We start from the raw sequence: 19,747 nt of genomic DNA, 5'->3' as shown, positions 1-19,747 counted from the left end.
AGTGAAACAAGGTCCTCCATTAGAAATTTGGAGGCACAAGTGGGCTAGCTGAGTAAGAAAATCACTGAAACTCCTCCTAGTACTCTCCCAAGCAATACAGAAGAGAATCCAAAGAGAGAGTGCAAGGCCATTGATATAGTCAATATGGCCGAATGCAAGGAGGAAGGGGAGGACGTGAGTCCCAATGAGGAAGACCTCATGGGACGTCTCCCAATCAAAAAGGAGTTCCCTATTGAGGAACCAAAGGAATCTGAGTCTCATATAGAGGCCATAGAGATTCCATTAAACCTCCTTCTGCCATTCATGAGCTCTGAAGACTATTCTTCCTCTGAAGAGGATGGAGATGTAACTGGAGAGAAAGTTGCTCAATATCTAGGAGCTATCATGAAGCTGAATGCCAAGTTATTTGGTAATGAGACTTGGGAAGGTGATCCTCCCTTGCTCATTAGTGAACTAGATACCTGGGTTCAGCAAACTTTACCTCAAAAGAGACAAGATCCTGGAAAATTCGTAATACCCTGTACCATAGGCACCATGACCTTTGAGAAAGCTCTGTGTGACCTAGGGTCAGGCATAAATCTTATGCCACTCTCTATAATGGAAAAACTGGGGATCATTGAGGTACAGCCTGCCTTATTCTCATTACAATTGGCAGACAAGTCAGTAAGACAAGCTTATGGATTAGTAGAGGACGTGTTAGTAAAGGTTAAAGGCCTTTACATTCCTGCTGATTTCATAATCTTAGACACTAGGAAGGAGGAGGATGAATGCATCATCCTTGGAAGACCTTTCCTAGCCACAGCAGAAGCTGTGCTAGATGTTAACAGAGGAGAATTAGTCCTTCAATTGAATGGGGACTACTTTGTGTTTAAGGCACACGGCTATCCTTCTGTAACAAGGGAGAGTAAGCATGCAGAGCTTCTCTCAGTACAGAGTCAAACAGAGCCCCCATAGTCAAACTCTAAGTTTGGTGTTGGGAGGCCACAACCAAACTCTAAGTTTGGTGTTGACTCCCTGATGTTGCTATAAACTTGATAGCTACGATTTTAGGAAATTGCACGATCGGCAAAAATTCCTTCCGGCAAGTGCACCGGTTATCGTCAAGTAAAAACTCACAATAGAGTGAGGTCGAATCCCACAAGGATTGGTTGAGTGAGCAATTCGGATTAGAAGTGTGTTCTAGTTGAGCGGAATCAAGATTTAGATGAGAATTGCGGAATGTAAAATTGCATGAATTAAAGAGCGAGAAGCTAAATTGCTGAAATTAAAAAGGGATCGGGGTGATTGCATGAATTAAATTGCAGAATATAAAAAGAAAGTGATAGATCAGAAATGGGGAATTCATTGGGTTTCAGGAGATATTGAGATCTCCGAATCAAAACATTTTCATCCCTTCCTCAACCAATGCATTCATTGAGTTTTGCTTGGCAATCTTATATGATTGGATCCCAATCCCTTGGCTCACCAATTCTCTCTAAAAACAAACAAATTCCCAATCCCTTGGTTTAAATGTTCAAAAGAAGAGATGATGCTCGATCACTGATTATACCACACAGTTTCATGAACCACAATTTGGTAGGATTACATGTCACAATATCCATCCAAACCCCAATCCAATTCACTGTGAGAAAGCTTCTCTAGCATGAATCCTCCATTCCTTTCCCAAGGTTCCGAAGGATTCCAATTATGGATAGTTTCTTTCCCAAGACAACTATCCAAAGGAATTAGATCGAGAAGCTTTCTAACAAAATTCAAGAGAAAAGATTGAAGAAGAAGATAAAAACTATTATTGATTCATTGAATTACAATAGAGCTCCCTAACCCAATGAAAGGGGTTTAGTGAGTCATAGCTCTAAATTCAATTACAAAATATGAAAACTAGCAAAATGATCAAAAGTCCCCCAGTCAGGGGCTGGATTCCCCTTCAATCCAGTTCTTCTCAAATGCAGAAACTAAGGCCTTTAAATAGGCTCCCTAAATTACAAAATGAAAATGAAATTAAAAGCAAATTACAATCAAATGAAAATAAACTATTCTAGATGATTCTTGTGGCCTTGATTTGGTGTTGTTGATGGGCCTTGCTTGCTTGAAGGGTAGAGTGACATAATTGATCCAAAAAGGATAATGATCCATTAAACTACACTCAAACGTTGCACCCCCCTTTCTTGAGTCGTCACTTTGTTCTCTTGTCAACCTTGCCAATTTGATGCCAAATATAGACTATTCTACCTCGTTGGAAAGCTATGGATGTCAGCTTTCTAACGCAACTGGAAGCACCTCAATTGGATCTCTATAGCTCAAGTTATGCTTGATTGAAGGTGACAAGGTTGCTGGTTGGTTTGACAGTGTTTAAGCCAACGTTTAAGTCACTTAAACGTGCTCGAAAATGCCAATTTTGGGAGCTCAGTTGCATTGTCCACCCCATACTTCTATACATCGTTGGAAAGCTCTGGATGTCTACTTTCCAATGCAACTAGAAGCGCATCATTTGGAGTTCTACAACTCGAGTTATACTCCATGGAAGGTGAAGAGGTCAGCTGGCCTGATTGCATGTTGGTACTATGCTCTTCTATGCACATTACGGGGCTGTTTTCTCCCTCAATTTTTAGTATCCACCATGCATGCCATATATGCTTGGAAAGCTCTAGATGTCTTCTTTCCAATGCATTTTAGATCACCTCATTTGAAGTTTTGTAGCTCAAGTTATTTATGTTTGAAGAAGGCATGGTCAAGCTGTTCCATATAACACGTTTAAGCTCCAGTTTAAGCTTAAACTGGAGCTTAAACGCTGGCACTCCCTGGAGGCACAAGCTCGAGCACGTTTAAGCTCCAGTTTAAGCTTAAACTGGAGCTTAAACGTTGGAAGCATCCTGGAGCAATTCCCTTCCTGGCATTTAAGTTCCAGTTTAAGCTTAAACTGGAACTTAAACGCCACAAATGATATCCAGGCTTCCTTCATTGATTTTTGTTGCTTCTTTGCCTAGCCTCTTCTTCCCTGAAATCATCCAAACAACTGCATCAAAGTCTTGCTAAAATTCATGAGAATTCTTCCATTCATAGCATTCAAGGAATATAACTAAAAACTCATGGAATTTGCATCAAAATCTTCATGTTTGAATGATTTAAGACAAGCATGACTATTTGGCCCAAATGATTACTTAAGGCTTAAGAAAATGCATAAAACAACTAAAAATAAAAGAAAAAGGCTAGTGAAACTAGCCTAAGATGCCTTGGCATCACAACACCAAACTTAATCCTTGCTTGTCCCCAAGCAAGTTCTGAATTATTGAGAAGAAAGAATGAAACAGAAAGTAAATTCATTAGCCATATCAGTAAGTAATTGACATTGATTAATGGGGTGTTCATGCAGAAAGTTGTTGCAGCATCACTTTATTGTTTCTTAGGTAAGAATGTCACTTTTTATGTTTCCACTAAAACACTGCTATGGCTTCTTGTTATTCACATATCCTTGGCAAGTTTCTTTTCTTTGTTTTTCTTTTTCTTTGAGCTTATTTGCTCCTTGTTGCTCAGTGTCATGTGTTGCACAAGCTTTTGACATTTTTCTTTCCTTATCAGTGCTCACACATATCCACCACAGGCACTTTAGTTTACATTTCTTCACAAGATATTGGTGCCCAGCACCTCTTTGTGTAACTAAATGTTTTGTAGCTAGGTTGCTCTTGATAATGGACTTTTGGTTGATAATCCCGGGTTAGTTAACCCAAGTTACCAAGTGTTGAAACACTCCACAGAACCTATTCATCCAAGCAGATCCTAGTACATAAACACCACAGGCATATGTCTCAGAAGTTCAAACCATTGGTGCCTAGCTTTATTTTCTTAATTCTTTTGCTTTTTGGTTACCTTTCTCATTGGCTTTTTTCTTTTTTTTTTTTTCTTTCTTTCCCTTGGCCAAGGACATTTATTTACCAAGATCTATAGACAGCATCCTAATTTCCACTAAAAGTGACAATTCTAACTTTATTTCTTAGTAAGCTGACTATTCAATCAAACATGCATACCACCACTTAATCTTATTTGATTTCTTACCAAATGGAATTGAGTTACTTTTGTACAAACATTTCTTTTATTTATTTTTTTTTTTGGAACAGAACAAACAGGGCAAGCATACATTTAAGCAAGTTAAGTTTATCCAGACACTTAGACTATCACTTATTTGGAAATTAAACAAACAGACAAACAAAAACTGCAATGACTCAAACTTAAAGCAGGGGTGCATGCAAACTTCCAATATCAGCAATTCAAAGTACAAGCAATTAAGTGACAATACAACCTTTTAGTATCTTCTTTGTTGTTCATCATCCTTCCTAGCCTTGGTGTTCTCTTTGATGATGATGTATATTCCTTCCATGAGATTGATTGTCTTCCTGCAAAGCTATTAGAAGTTGCTTGTTCCCCAAGCACTTTGAGAATTGGTTAGCATGCATGTATGTTTGTAGGCCTATGAACTTAGATTGGTGTGTGAACACCAAACTTAGTTCCTTGCCATATGCAGCAATTTGGATCATATGCAGAAAACCTCATGTGCTTTTATTAAGAAAATAACTATGAACTAGAAAAAGAAACTATGAACTAGAAATTAAACTATTGTTTAAGTAGTTTCCCTGATTGGTTGGAGCTAGTGACTAGTCATGCTGAGGTAGAAATGTGCTTTTAATGAAGTTTTTGGTGGAACACCAAACTTAGAATCTCACATTCACCCTTGAATTGTTTTGGTGTGCAACACCAAACTTAGCTCCTTGCAATACAGATAAATCTACTTAACTCTTTTATTGAAATAACTAGAAAAGAAAAACTACCTTTGGTTGGGTTGCCTCCCAACAAACGCTCGTTTACTGTCATTAGCTTGACATGCTGTTCCTGACTTTCTTCCTCTTCCTCCAGTTTGTTAAGAGGAATGACTTCAAGTGGATAAAGGAGCTAGTTGGTGCCCCTTGTTGTGAATGCCTCTTTCCAGCAAGCTTTCCCTTGTGATTGGCTTGAGTGAACTTGCTTGTTGGCTCAGGAGTTGGATTGTTCTTCGACCTTCTCTTCTTCATGGATATGGTCCTTTGTTTCTCGGTCACAATCCTCATTGTGGTGCTTGTTTCTACTGCCTTCACATCCTTGATCTCAGAACTTGGTTGTTGTTGGACAGTTGGAGTATCCTGTTCATCAAAAGCTTCCTGAATTTGTGGTTCAATGAACCCTTCCTCTTTGCAACTCTCTGTTTCATTGGAGTGTGATCTCCCTTGATTGACTTTCTCCCTTTCTTGTTCTTCTGATTCCTCCCTTGGGTTTGCCATGGTATCACTAGAAGAATTGTGGGTAGGGATTTGCTTTGATAGATATCCAATTTGTGCTTCTAGCTTTTGAATGGCAGCACCTTGATTTTGCAAGTTGGATATCACTTCTTCCTTAAAGCTTTTCAAATCGGCCACATCTCTGCCCATAGTTGCAAGCATTCCTTCCATCCTGGTTAACTGATCATGAAGTGATTGGTTCGGATTGGGTTGATGAGGTTGATTATCTTGGCTGTGATATGGTGGCTGGGAGTATGTGTTTTGTGTGGGCTGATAGAGTCTTTGGTTGGAGTTTTGGTATGTGGAATTGTTATGTTGGTTGGAGTTGTAAGGTTTGTGGTTTTGTGGTTGGGTTTGCTGGTTTCCCCACCCAAAGTTTGGGTGGTTTTTCCAACCTGAGTTGTAAGTGTTGGAATGTGGATCATATGGTTGCCTTTGTTGATTTCCCACATAGTTGGCCTCTTCCCAATCACCTCCTTTAGTGCTTACCTCCTCTTGATCTTGTGTGTGTATTGCAGCCACTTGATTTGTTCCTAATTTCCTGGTGAGCTCTGCTAGTTGCTTGGCAAACACCTTGTTTTGGGCTAGAATTGTATCAACATGGTTCAGCTCCATGACTCCCTTAGTGTTGTGTCTCTCTGAAGCATAGTAGTACTCATTCTCAGCCACTGTCTCAATCACTTCAATGGCTTCTTTCACAGTCTTTTTCCTGTTCAATGAACCTCCTGATGAATGGTCTACAGCCTTCCTTGATTCATAAGAAAGTCCATCATAGAAAATATTCAATTGCACCCAGTCAGGGAACATGTCTGGTGGGCATTTCCTTGTCAACTCCTTGAACCTCTCCCATGCCTCGTAGAGAGTTTCACCATCTTGTTGTCTAAAAGTCTGAACCTCAGATCGAAGCCTATTGACCTTTTGTGGGGGGTAGAAACGTGCCAGAAACTTGCTTTCCACCTCATCCCAGGTTGTTAGGCTCCCCCTTGGGAATGATTCCAGCCACTTAGCTGCCTTATCCCTAAGTGAAAATGGGAACAAGAGCAGTTTATAGGCATCTTCCTAGACTCCATTGGACTTCACAGTGTCGCAAATTCTCAGGAATTTGGTGAGTTTTTGGTTTGGATCTTCATTAGCACTCCCACCAAATGAACAATGATCCTCCACCAGTGATATTAGCTGTGGTTTGAGTTCAAAATTGTTGGCCTAAATGGGTGGTTTCTGAATGCTGCTACCACAATTCCCAGAGGTTGGGTTTATGTATGAACCAAGAACCCTCCTCTCAGGAATGGCATTGTTTCCATCAACCCTCTCATGGTTGTGAACTTCTCTATCCATGTTGAGATCTAGAGCTTCCTCAAAATTGTCCTCAGATTCTCCTTCAGATTCTTCTTCTCTCAGTACTCTCTTCCCTCTTGCTTCCCTTCTAAGTTTATGAAGGGTCCTCTCTGGTTCGGTATATGGAGGAGTTGATGTCTCTCCTCTCCTACTTGTCATACACGAACACAGCACAGGCAACAAACAAGTGAAATACTCTTGGTTAATAGAAGAGTATGGTTAGAGCAATTGAGGAATTAATTCAAATAGTTAGTGGGTCAGTGAGTTAGTTGCTTGAATTTAAAGGCATAAAGAAAGAAAACAAGTAACAGAGTGCAGAAATTACAAATTCAACAAGTAACTTGAACTGAATTAACAAAACAAGAAAAATGCTCAATCTAGTTAACTTCCAATTGGAGAATTGTCAATCGAAAACCAATCCCCGGCAACGGCGCCATAAACTTGATGTTGCTATAAACTTGATAGCTACGATTTTAGAAAATTGCACGATCGGCAAAAATTCCTTCCGGCAAGTGCACCGGTTATCGTCAAGTAAAAACTCACAATAGAGTGAGGTCGAATCCCACAAGGATTGGTTGAGTGAGCAATTCGGATTAGAAGTGTGTTCTAGTTGAGCGGAATCAAGATTTAGATGAGAATTGCGGAATGTAAAATTGCATGAATTAAAGAGCGAGAAGCTAAATTGCTGAAATTAAAAAGGGATCGGGGTGATTGCATGAATTAAATTGCAGAATATAAAAAAGAAAGTGATAGATCAGAAATGGGGAATTCATTGGGTTTCAGGATATATTAAGATCTCCGAATCAAAACATTTTCATCCCTTCCTCAACCAATGCATTCATTGAGTTTTGCTTGGCAATCTTATATGATTGGATCCCAATCCCTTGGCTCACCAATTCTCTCTAAAAACAAACAAATTCCCAATCCCTTGGTTTAAATATTCATAAGAAGAGATGATGCTCGATCACTGATTATACCACACAGTTTCATGAACCACAATTTGGTAGGATTACATGTCACAATATCCATCCAAACCCCAATCCAATTCACTGTGAGAAAGCTTCTCTAGCATGAATCCTCCATTCCTTTCCCAAGGTTCCGAAGGATTCCAATTATGGATAGTTTCTTTCCCAAGACAACTATCCAATGGAATTAGATCGAGAAGCTTTCTAACAAAATTCAAGAGAAAAGATTGAAGAAGAAGATAAAAACTATTATTGATTCATTGAATTACAATAGAGCTCCCTAACCCAATGAAAGGGGTTTAGTGAGTCATAGCTCTAAATTCAATTACAAAATATGAAAACTAGTAAAATGATCAAAAGTCCCCCAGTCAGGGGCTGGATTCCCCTTCAATCCAGTTCTTCTCAAATGCAGAAACTAAGGCCTTTAAATAGGCTCCCTAAATTACAAAATAAAAATAAAATTAAAAGCAAATTACAATCAAATGAAAATAAACTATTCTAGATGATTCTTGTGGCCTTGATTTGGTGTTGTTGATGGGCCTTGCTTGCTTGAAGGGTAGAGTGACATAATTGATCCAAAAAGGATAATGATCCATTAAACTACACTCAAACGTTGCACCCCCCTTTCTTGAGTCGTCACTTTGTTCTCTTGTCAACCTTGCCAATTTGATGCCAAATATAGACTATTCTACCTCGTTGGAAAGCTATGGATGTCAGCTTTCTAACGCAACTGGAAGCACCTCAATTGGATCTCTATAGCTCAAGTTATGCTTGATTGAAGGTGACAAGGTTGCTGGTTGGTTTGACAGTGTTTAAGCCAACGTTTAAGTCACTTAAACGTGCTCGAAAATGCCAATTTTGGGAGCTCAGTTGCATTGTCCACCCCATACTTCTATACATCGTTGGAAAGCTCTGGATGTCTACTTTCCAATGCAGCTGGAAGCGCATCATTTGGAGTTCTACAACTCGCGTTATACTCCATGGAAGGTGAAGAGGTCAGCTGGCCTGATTGCATGTTGGTACTATGCTCTTCTATGCACATTACGGGGCTGTTTTCTCCCTCAATTTTTAGTATCCACCATGCATGCCATATATGCTTGGAAAGCTCTAGATGTCTTCTTTCCAATGCATTTTGAATCACCTCATTTGGAGTTTTGTAGCTCAAGTTATTTATGTTTGAAGAAGGCATGGTCAAGCTGTTCCATATAACACGTTTAAGCTCCAGTTTAAGCTTAAACTGGAGCTTAAACGCTGGCACTCCCTGGAGGCACAAGTGATGAGCGGATAATTTATATACTTTTTGGCATTGTTTTTAGTATGTTTTTGGTATGATCTAGTTAGTTTTTAGTATATTTTTATTAGTTTTTAGTTAAAATTCACTTTTCTGAACTTTACTATGAGTTTGTGTGTTTTTCTGTGATTTCAGGTATTTTCTGGCTGAAATTGAGGGACCTGAGCAAAAATCTGATTCAGAGACCAAAAAGGACTGCAGATGCTGTTGGATTCTGACCTCCCTGCACTCGAAGTGGAGTTTCTGGAGCTACAGAGGCCCAATTGGCACGCTCTCAACGGCGTTGGAAAGTAGACATCCTGGGCTTTCCAGCAATATATGATAGTCCATACTTTGCCCAAGATTTGATGGCCCAAACCGGCGTTCAAAGTCACCTCAAGAAATTCCAGCGTTAAACGCTGGAACTGGCAGCCAAATGGGAGTTAAACGCCCAAACTGGCACCAAAGCTGGCGTTTAACTCCAAGAAGAGTCTCTACACGAAAAATGCTTCATTGCTCAGCCCAAGCACACACCAAGTGGGCCCGGAAGTGGATTTTTATGTCATTTACTCATTTCTGTACACCTTAGGCTACTAGTTTTCTATAAGTAGGACCTTTTACTATTGTATTAAAGATCTTCGGATCTTTGGAACCTTTTTCTTTAGATCTTTTGATCACTTTGGGAGGCTGGCCATTCGGCCATGCCTAGACCTTGTTCTTATGTATTTTCAACGGTGGAGTTTCTACACACCATAGATTAAGGTGTGGAGCTCTGCTGTACCTCGAGTATTAATGCAATTACTATTGTTCTTCCATTCAATTCCGCTTGTTCTTGTTCTAAGATATCACTTGTTCTTCAACTTGATGAATGTGATGATCCGTGACACTCATCATCATTCTCACCTATGAACAAGGTGACTGACAACCATTCTTGTTCTACAAGCAACCAAGGCTTAGTGAATATCTCTTGGATTCTTTAACCAGAATCTTCGTGGTATAGGCAGGACCTGATGGCGGCATTCAAGAGAATCCGGAAGGTCTAAACCTTGTCTGTGGTATTCTGAGTAGGATTCAATGATTGAATGACTGTGACGTGCTTCAAACTCCTAGCAGGCGGGGCGTTAGTGACAGACGCAAAAGTATCGATGGATATTATTCCGGCCTGACCAAGAACCGACAGCTGAATTCCGCTATGCCGTGACAGGACATATGCAATCGCTTTCACTGAGAGGATGGGAGGTAGCCATTGACAACGGTGAAACCCTACACGAGCTTGCCATGGAAAGGAGTAAGAAGGATTGGATGAAGGCAGTAGGAAAGCAGAGAGACGGAAGGGAAGGCATCTTCATGCGCTTATCTGAAGTTCCTACCAATGAATTACATAAGTATCACTATCTTTATCTTTTATGTTATTTTCGTTCATCATCATATACATTTGAGTTTGCCTGACTAAGATTTACAAGATGACCATAGCTTGCTTCAATGCTAACAATCTCCGTGGGATCGACCCTTACTCACGTAAGGTATTACTTGGACGACCCAGTGCACTTGCTGGTTAGTTGTGCGAAGTTGTGTAATGCCATGGAATTGAACCACCAAGTTTTTGGAGTTCATGACCAGGGATTATGAGAGTTGTGAAAAGTATTGTTCACAATTTCGCGCACCAAGTTTTTGGTAACATCAGTGCCAAGATCCGGCAACAACACCAAGTTTTTGGCGTCGTTGCCGGGGATTGTTCAAGTTTTGAGCAAGCTTTTGGTAACAATGCCTGGGATTGTTCTAGTTTGGACAACTGACGGTTCATCTTGTTGCTTAGATTAGGTATTTATTTTTTTCGAAATTCTTGAAGATGAATTCTAGAGTTTCATGATGATTTGTTGAAATCTGGCTGGCTGAGAAGCCATGTCTAATCTGATTGGACCGAGGTTTCAACTTATCACCACAAGAGCTTGTTGATTTTCATCAATTTTGCTTTTGGAGCAGTGATCTGCTAAGGCTTGGCTGACCTTTGGTCATGTCTAGTGTTTTGGATCGAAGCTTTCTTTGAAAGCTTGGCTGGCTGTGAAGCCATGTCTAATTCCTGGACCGGAGTCTTAGACTAGCATTGCACTGATTCTTGGAATTCTCATTAAGAACTTTGATATCTTTTTCCACTTAATTTTCGAAAAACACAAACAAATTATTACAAAATCATAAAAAAACCAAAAATATTTGATGTCTAGTGTCTCATCTTAAGTTTGGTGTCAATTGCATGCATTCATTCATGTGTCTTAAGGATCTTCAAGTACTTCTTGATGATTTCTTACTCTGATCTTTGAATTCTTTTGGCTTGAGTGTCTATGTGTCTCATATAGTGTCAGTAGTATACAAACTGCTAAGTTTGGTGTCTTGCATGCATTGTTATTTCATTCTTATTGCATTTTGATTATTATTAAAAAATCCAAAAATATTTTTAATTTGTGTCTTTTCAAGTCAATGATACAAAGAATTGAAGATTCAGAACATACTGCAGAGGAATTATACAGAAAAAGCTGAGCATTCAGAAATGCCCAGTGAAGAAGACAGACTGGCGTTTAAACGCCAGCCAGGGTACCTGGTTGGGCGTTTAACGCCCAAAGAGGTAGCATTTTGGGCGTTAAACGCCAGAATGTATACCATTCTGGGCGTTTAACGCCAGGATGGTGCTAGGGGGAAGATTTTGTTTTCAAAATCAATTTTTTTCAAGTTTTCAAAGTTTTTCAAAATCAAATCTTTTTCAAATCATATCTTTTCAATCAAATGTTTTCAAAATCAATTTCTTTCCTTTTTCAAAGATACTTCCTAACAATTAATGATTTGATTGAACATCTCAAATTTGTTACCTTTTGGTGGACGAAATTGTGATTCAACATCCTTAAGTTTGTATGGAATCTATCTTTTGAGCTTTAGTATGAATATACCCTTAGGACACTGTTTATTTTGAGATGAAGGCTTCTAAGGGGCAGCACCTGTGTGAGGTTTTCTTTATTGGAATTCACAACTCCGTTCAACTAACCAGCAAGTGTACTGGGTCGTCCAAGTAATACCTTACGTGAGTAAGGGTCGAATCCACAGAGATTGTTGGTATGAAGCAAGCTATGGTCACCTTGCAAATCTCAGTTAGGCGGATTGAACATTTGTAATAGTGATAATTGGATTGTTCTAATAAAAAGGAATAATAAAAGGGATAGAGATACTTATGCAGATTCATTGGTAGGAATTTCAGATAAGCGGAATGGAGATGCTGTAGAGCTCTCGGACGCCTGCTATCCCATTGCTTCTACTCAATCCTTCTTACTCCTCTCCATGGCAAGCTTTGTATAGGGGTTCACTATCAGCTGTGGCTACTTTCATTCCTCTCGGGGAAATAACCTGTGCGGCTGTCACTCGCACAGCTAACCAGTCTGGAGGCATCACCCATGGTTGATAGCTACATCCCATCCTCGCAGTGAAAGCTAATGCACGCACTCTGTCACAGTACGGCCAATCACCGGTTGGTTCCCGCTCCTACTGGAATAGAATCCCTCTTTTGCGTTTGTCACTAACGCCCAGCAGGTTAAAGTTTGAAGCACGTCACAGTCATTCATGAACGGAATCCTACTCGGAATACCACAGACAAGGTGAGACTTTCCGGATTCCCAGGATCCTACTCGGAACACCACAGACAAGGTTGGACTTTCCGGATCCAGATGAATGCCGCCATCTATCTAGCTTATACCACGAAGATTCTGTTGGGGAATCTCAGAGATACACATTCAAGCTTTGTTGCATGTAGAACGGAAGTGGTTGTCAATCACGCGCGTTCATCAGTGAGAATAATAATGAGGGTTATCTAACTCATCATCATTCATCATGTTCTTGAGTACGAATGAATATCTTGGAATAAGAATAAGATAGAGAATTGAATAAAAGAAAATAGAACTTCATTAATCTTTGAGGTACAGCAGAGCTCCACACCCTTAATCTATGGTGTGCAGAAACTCCACCGTTGAAAATACATAAGTAAAAGAAGGTTCAGGCATGGCCGAATGGCCAGCCCTCTAAACGTGATCAATGATCTCCTAAGATGAAGAATAAAACAAAACTGAGACCAAAGATGTCTACTACATTAGTAAATCATCCTATTTATAATAAACTAGCTCCTAGGGTTTACATGAGTAAGTAATTGATGCATAAATCCACTTCCGGGGCCCACTTGGTGTGTGCTTGGGCTGAGCTTGATTTATCCACGAGCAGAGGCTCCTCTTGGAGTTGAATTTCGAGTTATGATGTGCTTTGGGCGTTCAACTCCGGATTATGACGTTTTTCTGGCGTTTAACTCCAGAAAGGAGCGTGTACTTGGCGTTCAACGCCAGTTTGCGTCGTCATTCTTCGAATAAAGTATGGACTATTATATATTGCTGGAAAGCCCTGGATGTCTACTTTCCAACGCCGTTGAGAGCGCGCCAATTGGAGTTCTGTAGCTCCAGAAAATCCATTTCGAGTGCAGGGAGGTCAGAATCCAACAGCATCAGCAGTCCTTTTGTCAGCCTTTTCAGAGTTTTGCTCAAATCCCTCAATTTCAGTCAGAATTTACCTGAAATCACAGAAAAACACACAAACTCATAGTAAAGTCCAGAAATGTGAATTTAACATAAAAACTAATGAAAACATCCCTAAAAGTAGCTCAAACTTACTAAAAACTATATAAAAACAATGCCAAAAAGCGTATAAATTATCCGCTCATCACAACACCAAACTTAAATTGTTGCTTGTCCCCAAGCAACTGAAAATCAAATAGGATAAAAAGAAGAGAATATACTATAAGGTCCAAAATATCACTGAATATTAATTTAATTACATGAGCGGGACTTGTAGCTTTTTGCTTCTGAACAGTTTTGGCATCTCACTTTTTCCTTTGAAGTTCAGAGTGATTGGCATCTCTAGGAACTTAGAATTTTGGATAGTGTTATTGACTTTCTTAGTTAAGCATGTTGATTCTTGAACACAGTTACTTATGAGTCTTGGCTGTGGCCCTAAGCACTTTGTCTTCCAGTATTACCACCGGATACACAAATGCCACAGACACATAACTGGGTGAACCTTTTCAGATTGTGACTTAGCTTTGCTAAAGTCCCCAGTTAGTGGTGTCCAGAGCTCTTAAGCACACTCTTTTGCTTGGGATCACGACTTTAACCATTCAGTCTCAAGCTTTTCACTTGGACCTTCATGACACAAGCACATGGTTAGGGACAGCTTGATTTAGCCGCTTAGGCCCGGATTAAATTTCCTTGGGCCCTCCTACCCATTGATGCTCAAAGCCAAGATCCTTGCTTTGGAATTTTCGCCTCTCTCTTTTTTTTTTTTTTTTTTTTCACTGCTTTTTCTTGCTTCAAGAATCAATTCCATGATGTTTTTCAGATCATCAATAACATGTCTCTTTGTTCATCATTCTTTCAAGAACCAACAATTTTAACACTCATAAACAACAAGATCCAAAGACATATGCACTGTTCATTCATTCATTCAGAAAACAAAAGCATTGTCACCACATCAAAATAATTAAACTAAATTCAATAATAATTTCGAAAATTATGTACTTCTTGTTCTTTTGAATTAAAACATTTTTCTTTTAAGAGAGGTGAAGGACTGATGGATTTTATTCATAGTTTTAAGGCATGGTTACATACTAATGATCATGAAATAAAGACACAAAACATAGATAAACATAATAATTAAAAATCGAAAACAGAAAGAAATAAAGAACAAGGAATGAATCCACCTCTAGTGGCGTCTTCTTCTTGAAGGACCAATGATGTTCTTCAACTCTTCTATGTCCCTTCCTTGCCTTTGTTGCTCCTCCTCATTGCTCTTTGATCTTCTCTTATTTCTTGAAGAGTGAGGGCGTGTTCATGGTGTTCCACCCTTAGTTGTTCCACATTATGGCTCAAATCTTCCAAGGAGGTGCTAAGTTGCTCCCAATAGTTGTTGGGAGGAAAGTGCATTCCATGAGGCATTTGTTGATGGTGAACCTCCTCTTGTTCTCCTTGAGGGCTGTGAGGAACTTCCCTTGTTTGCTCCATCCTTTTCTTGGTGATGGGCTTGTCTTCTTCTATGGAGGCATCTCCATCTATGATAACTCCGGCTGAATAACATAGATGGCATATGAGGTGAGGGAATGCTAGCCGTGCCATGTATGAAGGTTTGTCAGCTATTTTGTAGAGTTCATTGGCTATGACTTCATGAACCTCTACTTCTTCACCAATCATGATGCTATGAACCATGATGGCCCGATCCACAGTAACTTCAGATCGGTTGCTTGTGGGGATGATGGATCTTTGAATGAACTCCAACCATCCTCTAGCTACAGGCTTGAGGTCCAGTCTTCTTAGTTGGACTAGCTTGCCTTTGGAGTCAACTCTCCATTGGGCGCCTTCCACACAAATGTCCCTAAGGACTTGGTCCAACCTTTGATCAAAGTTGACCCTTCTAGTGTAGGGGTGTTCATCACCTTGCATCATAGGCAAATGAAATGCCAACCTCACATTCTCCGGACTAAAATCCAAGTATTTCCCCCTAACCATGGTGATATAGTTTTTCGGACTTGGGTTCATACCTTGGTTATGGTTTCTAGTGATCCATGCATTGGCATAGAACTCTTGAACCATTAAAATTCCAACTTTTGAATTCAAGTCGGATTTCTACTTCCCAACCTCTTCTTTGAGTTTGAAAGGGACCTCATGGATCACTTTCTTCTTTGCCACAACATCATAGAAGTGGTCTTGGTGGCTCTTGGAGATGAATCTCTCTTGGAGAGTGGAAGCTTTTGCCTTCCCTTTTCCTTTTCTTGAGGAAACTCCGGCCTTGGGTGCCATTGATGGTGAATGAAAAATAAAAAGCTTAGGCTTTTTACCACACCAAACTTAAAATTTGCTTGTCCCCAAGCAAAAAGAAAAGAAGAGTAGAAGAAGAAGAAGAAAATATGGAGAGAGGGAGAAGAGAGGGTTCGGTTATGTGGGAGAATGTGGGTTTGTGTTGTGTGAAAATGTAAATAAAAGAAGGGTATTTATAGGGAGGGGGGAGGGTATAGGTTCGGCCATGTTGGGTGGGAAAGGGTGGGAAATTGAATTTGAAAGTAGTGGGGGTAGGTGGGGTGTATGGGGAAGAGGGGTTGATGTGAATGGTGAATGGGGTAATTGGGAAGAGGAATTGAGGTGATAGGTGAAGGTTTTTGGGAAGTGTGACATTGAGAATGAGATTTGGATTAGAAGAGTGTGATTAGGATTAAAAGGAATGTGGTAGGTGGGGATCCTGTGGGGTCCACAGATCCTGAGGTGAGGATCCTGTGGGGTCCACAGATCCTGAGGTGAAAACAAATACCATTCCTTCACCATATAGGCATGTAACATGCCTTCATGCATCATTCTGGCGTTCAAACGCCCATTGATGCTAGTTCTGGGCGTTAAACGCCCATGTTATGCACGTTTCTAGCGTTGAACGCCAGTTTCATGCTTGTTTCTGGCGTTCAGCGCCAGATTGTCCTCTGTGTGCGCATCCTGGCGTTAAACGCCAGGTTGTTGCTTGTTTTGGACGTTCAACGCCAGAAAGATGCTCTGTTCTGGCGTTGAACGCCAGAAAGCTCCTTCTGGGCGTTGAACGCCAGCCCGTGCGCCTCCAGGGTGAAAAATTTTTTTCTTCTGTTTTGACTCTGTTTTTAATTTTTTTGATTTTTTCTCGTGACTCCTCATGATCATGTACCTAATAAAACACAAAAATAACAAAGAAACAAAATAAAATAAAATTAGATAAATAAAATTGGGTTGCCTCCCAACAAGCGCTTCTTTAATGTCAATAGCTTGACAGTGGTTCTCATGGAACCACAAGGTGATCAGGTCAATTTAAGTGTGGTATTCCCAACACCAAACTTAGAGTTTGGATATGGGGTTTGAACACCAAACTTAGAGTTTGGTTGTGGCCTCACAACACCAAACTTAGAGTTTGACTGTGGAGGCTCTTCTTGACTCTGAACTGAGAGAAGCTCTTCATGCTTACTCTCTTTTGTCATAGAGGGATGGCCATGTGCTTGAAACACAAGGTATTCTCCATTCAATTGAAGGACTAATTCACCTCTGTTGACATCTATCACAGCTCCTGCTGTGGCTAGGAAAGGTCTTCCTAGGATGATGCATTCATCATCTTCCTTCCTAGTGTCTAGGATTATGAAATCAGTAGGGATGTAAAGGCCTTCAACCTTTACTAGCACGTCCTCTACTAATCCATAAGCTTGTCTCACTGACTTGTCTGCCAGTTGTAATGAGAACAAGGCAGGTTGTACCTCAATGATTCCCAGCTTCTCCATCACAGAGAATGGCATAAGATTTATTCCTGACCCCAGATCACATAGAGCCTTTTCAAAGCTCATGGTGCCAATGGTACAAGGTATTAAGAACTTGCCAGGATCTTGTTTCTTTTGAGGTAGAGTTGCTGAATCCAAGTGTCTAGTTCACTAATGAGTAAGGGAGGTTTACTTTCCCAAGTCTCATTACCAAATAGTTGGCATTCAGCTTCATGATAGCTCCTAAATATAGAGCAGCTTGCTCTCCAATCACATCTTCATCCTCTTCAGAGGATGAATATTCTTCAGAGCTCATGAATGGCAGAAGGAGATTTAATGGGATCTCTATGGTCTCTAGATGAGCCTCAGATTCCTCTGGATCCTTAATAGGAAACTCCTTCATGCTTGAAGGACGTCCCAGGAGGTCTTTCTCCTTAGGATTTTCGTCCTCCTCCTCCCTAGTGCATTTGATCACTTTGATTAAATCAATGGCCTTGCACTCTCCTTTTGGATTCTCTTCTGTATTGCTTGGGAGAATACTGGGAGGAGTTTCAATAACTTTCTTACTCAGCTGGCCCTTGTGCTTCCAGATTTCTAATGGAAGATCTGGTTTCATTCATGAAACTGAAAGTGGCCTTTGACAGATCAGAGACTATGTTGGCTAAATTAGAATTGTTTTGTTCAGAGTTCTCTGTCTGTTGCTGAGAAGATGATGGATATGGCTTACTATTATTCAGCCTTGCACGTCCACCATTGTTAAAACCTTGATGGGGTTTTTGTTGATCCTTCCAGGAGAAATTCGAATGATTTCTCCATGATGAGTTATAGGTGTTTCCATAAGGTTCACCTAAGTAATTAACTTCTGCCATGGCAGGGTTTTCAGGATCATAAGCTTCTTCAGAAGCTACCTCTCTAGTACTGTTGGATGCATGTTGCAGTCCATTCAGATTCTGAGAGATCATGTGACCTGTTGAGTCAACACTTTGTTCTGAGCCAATATGGCATTCAGAGCATCAATTTCAAGAACTCCTTCTTCTGAGGGACCCCATTATTCACGGAATTCCTTTCAGAAGTATACATGAACTGGTTGTTTGCAATCATGGCAATGAGTTCTTGAGCCTCTTCAGGCGTTTTCTTCAGGTGAATAGATCCACCTGCAGAATGATCCAATGACATTTTCGAAAATTCAGAGAGACCATAATAGAATATATCTAATATGGTCCATTCTGAAAACATGTCAGATGGACATCTCTTGGTCAGCTGCTTATATCTTTCCCAAGCTTCATAGAGGGATTCACCATCTTTTGTTTGAAGGTTTGAACATCCACTCTCAGCTTGCTCAGCTTTTGAGGAGGAAAGAACTTATCTAAGAATGCAGTGACAAGCTTATCCCATGAGTCCAGGCTATCCTTGGGTTGTGAATCCAACCATACTCTAGCTCTGTCTCTTACAGCAAAAGGGAAAAGCAAGAGTCTGTAGACTTCAGGATTAACTCCATTTGTTTTTACAGTGTCACAGATCTGCAAGAACTCAGTTAAAAACTGGTAAGGATCTTCAGATGGAAGTCCATAAAACTTGCAGTTTTGTTGCATTAAAGCAACTAGTTGAGGCTTAAGCTCAAAGTTATTGGCTCCAATGGCAGGAATGGAGATGCTTCTTCCATCAAATTTGGATGTTGGCTTAGTGAAGTCACCAAGCATTCTCCTTGCATCATTATTATATTTTCGGCCATCACCTCTTGTGCTAATGTTTCTGAAAGGTTGTTTCTGGATTGTTGTAATTTAGCTTCTCTTAATTTTCTCTTCAGAGTCCTTTCAGGTTCTGGATCAATTTCAACAAGAGTGCCTTTATCCTTGTTCCTGCTCATATGAAAGAGAAGAAAACAAGAAAAGAAAAAGAAATCCTCTATGTCACAGTATAGAGATTCCTTTATGTTAGTAGAAAAAGAAGGGGGTAGAAGAATAAAGAGGGGGATTCGGATTTTTGGAGGAAGAGAGGTGAAGAGAAGTGTTAGTAATTAAATAATTAAATAAAAGGAGAAGAGAAAATTCGAAAATAATGTTTGAAAAGGGGTTAGTGATTTTCGAAAATTAGAGATAAAATGTAATTAAAATTAAAACATGAAACAATTAATTAAAAAGAATTTTTGAAAAAGAGAGAGTATTTTCGAAAATAGGAAAGAGAAAAGTAGTTAGGTGGTTTTGAAAAAGATAAGAAACAAACAAAAAGTTAGTTAGTTAATTGAAAAAGATTTGAAATCAAATTTGAAAAAGATAAGAAGATAGAAAATTAGATAAGATATTTTTTGAAATCAAATTTGAAAAGATAAAAATTTTTGAAAAAGATAAAATTTTTGAAAAAGATAAGATAAAAGATAAAAGATTTAATTCAATAATTTGAAATTATTTACTTCACTAACAAGAAACTACAAGATAAGATTCTAGAACTTAAAGATTGAACCTTTCTTAACAAGAAAGTAACAAACTTCAAATTTTTGAACCAATCACATTAATTATTAGTGAATTTTCGAAAATTACATATA

The 19,747-nt window shown here is 39.6% G+C and overlaps 1 non-coding gene across 1 annotated transcript; it reads left to right on the top strand.

The window, feature by feature from the left end:
* Positions 1-6,108: 6,108 nt before the first annotated feature.
* LOC130983894 (small nucleolar RNA R71) lies at positions 6,109-6,212 on the top strand. Its single transcript, XR_009087863.1, has one exon. It is a non-coding gene; the product is annotated as a small nucleolar RNA R71 (small nucleolar RNA).
* Positions 6,213-19,747: the final 13,535 nt, after the last annotated feature.

This window comes from Arachis stenosperma, chromosome 5 (genome assembly GCF_014773155.1).
Source record: "Arachis stenosperma cultivar V10309 chromosome 5, arast.V10309.gnm1.PFL2, whole genome shotgun sequence".
In the NCBI taxonomy this organism is placed as follows: domain Eukaryota; kingdom Viridiplantae; phylum Streptophyta; class Magnoliopsida; order Fabales; family Fabaceae; genus Arachis; species Arachis stenosperma.
The sequence above is the reverse complement of the archived record's forward strand: the minus strand, read 5'-3'. Positions and strand labels throughout refer to the sequence as shown.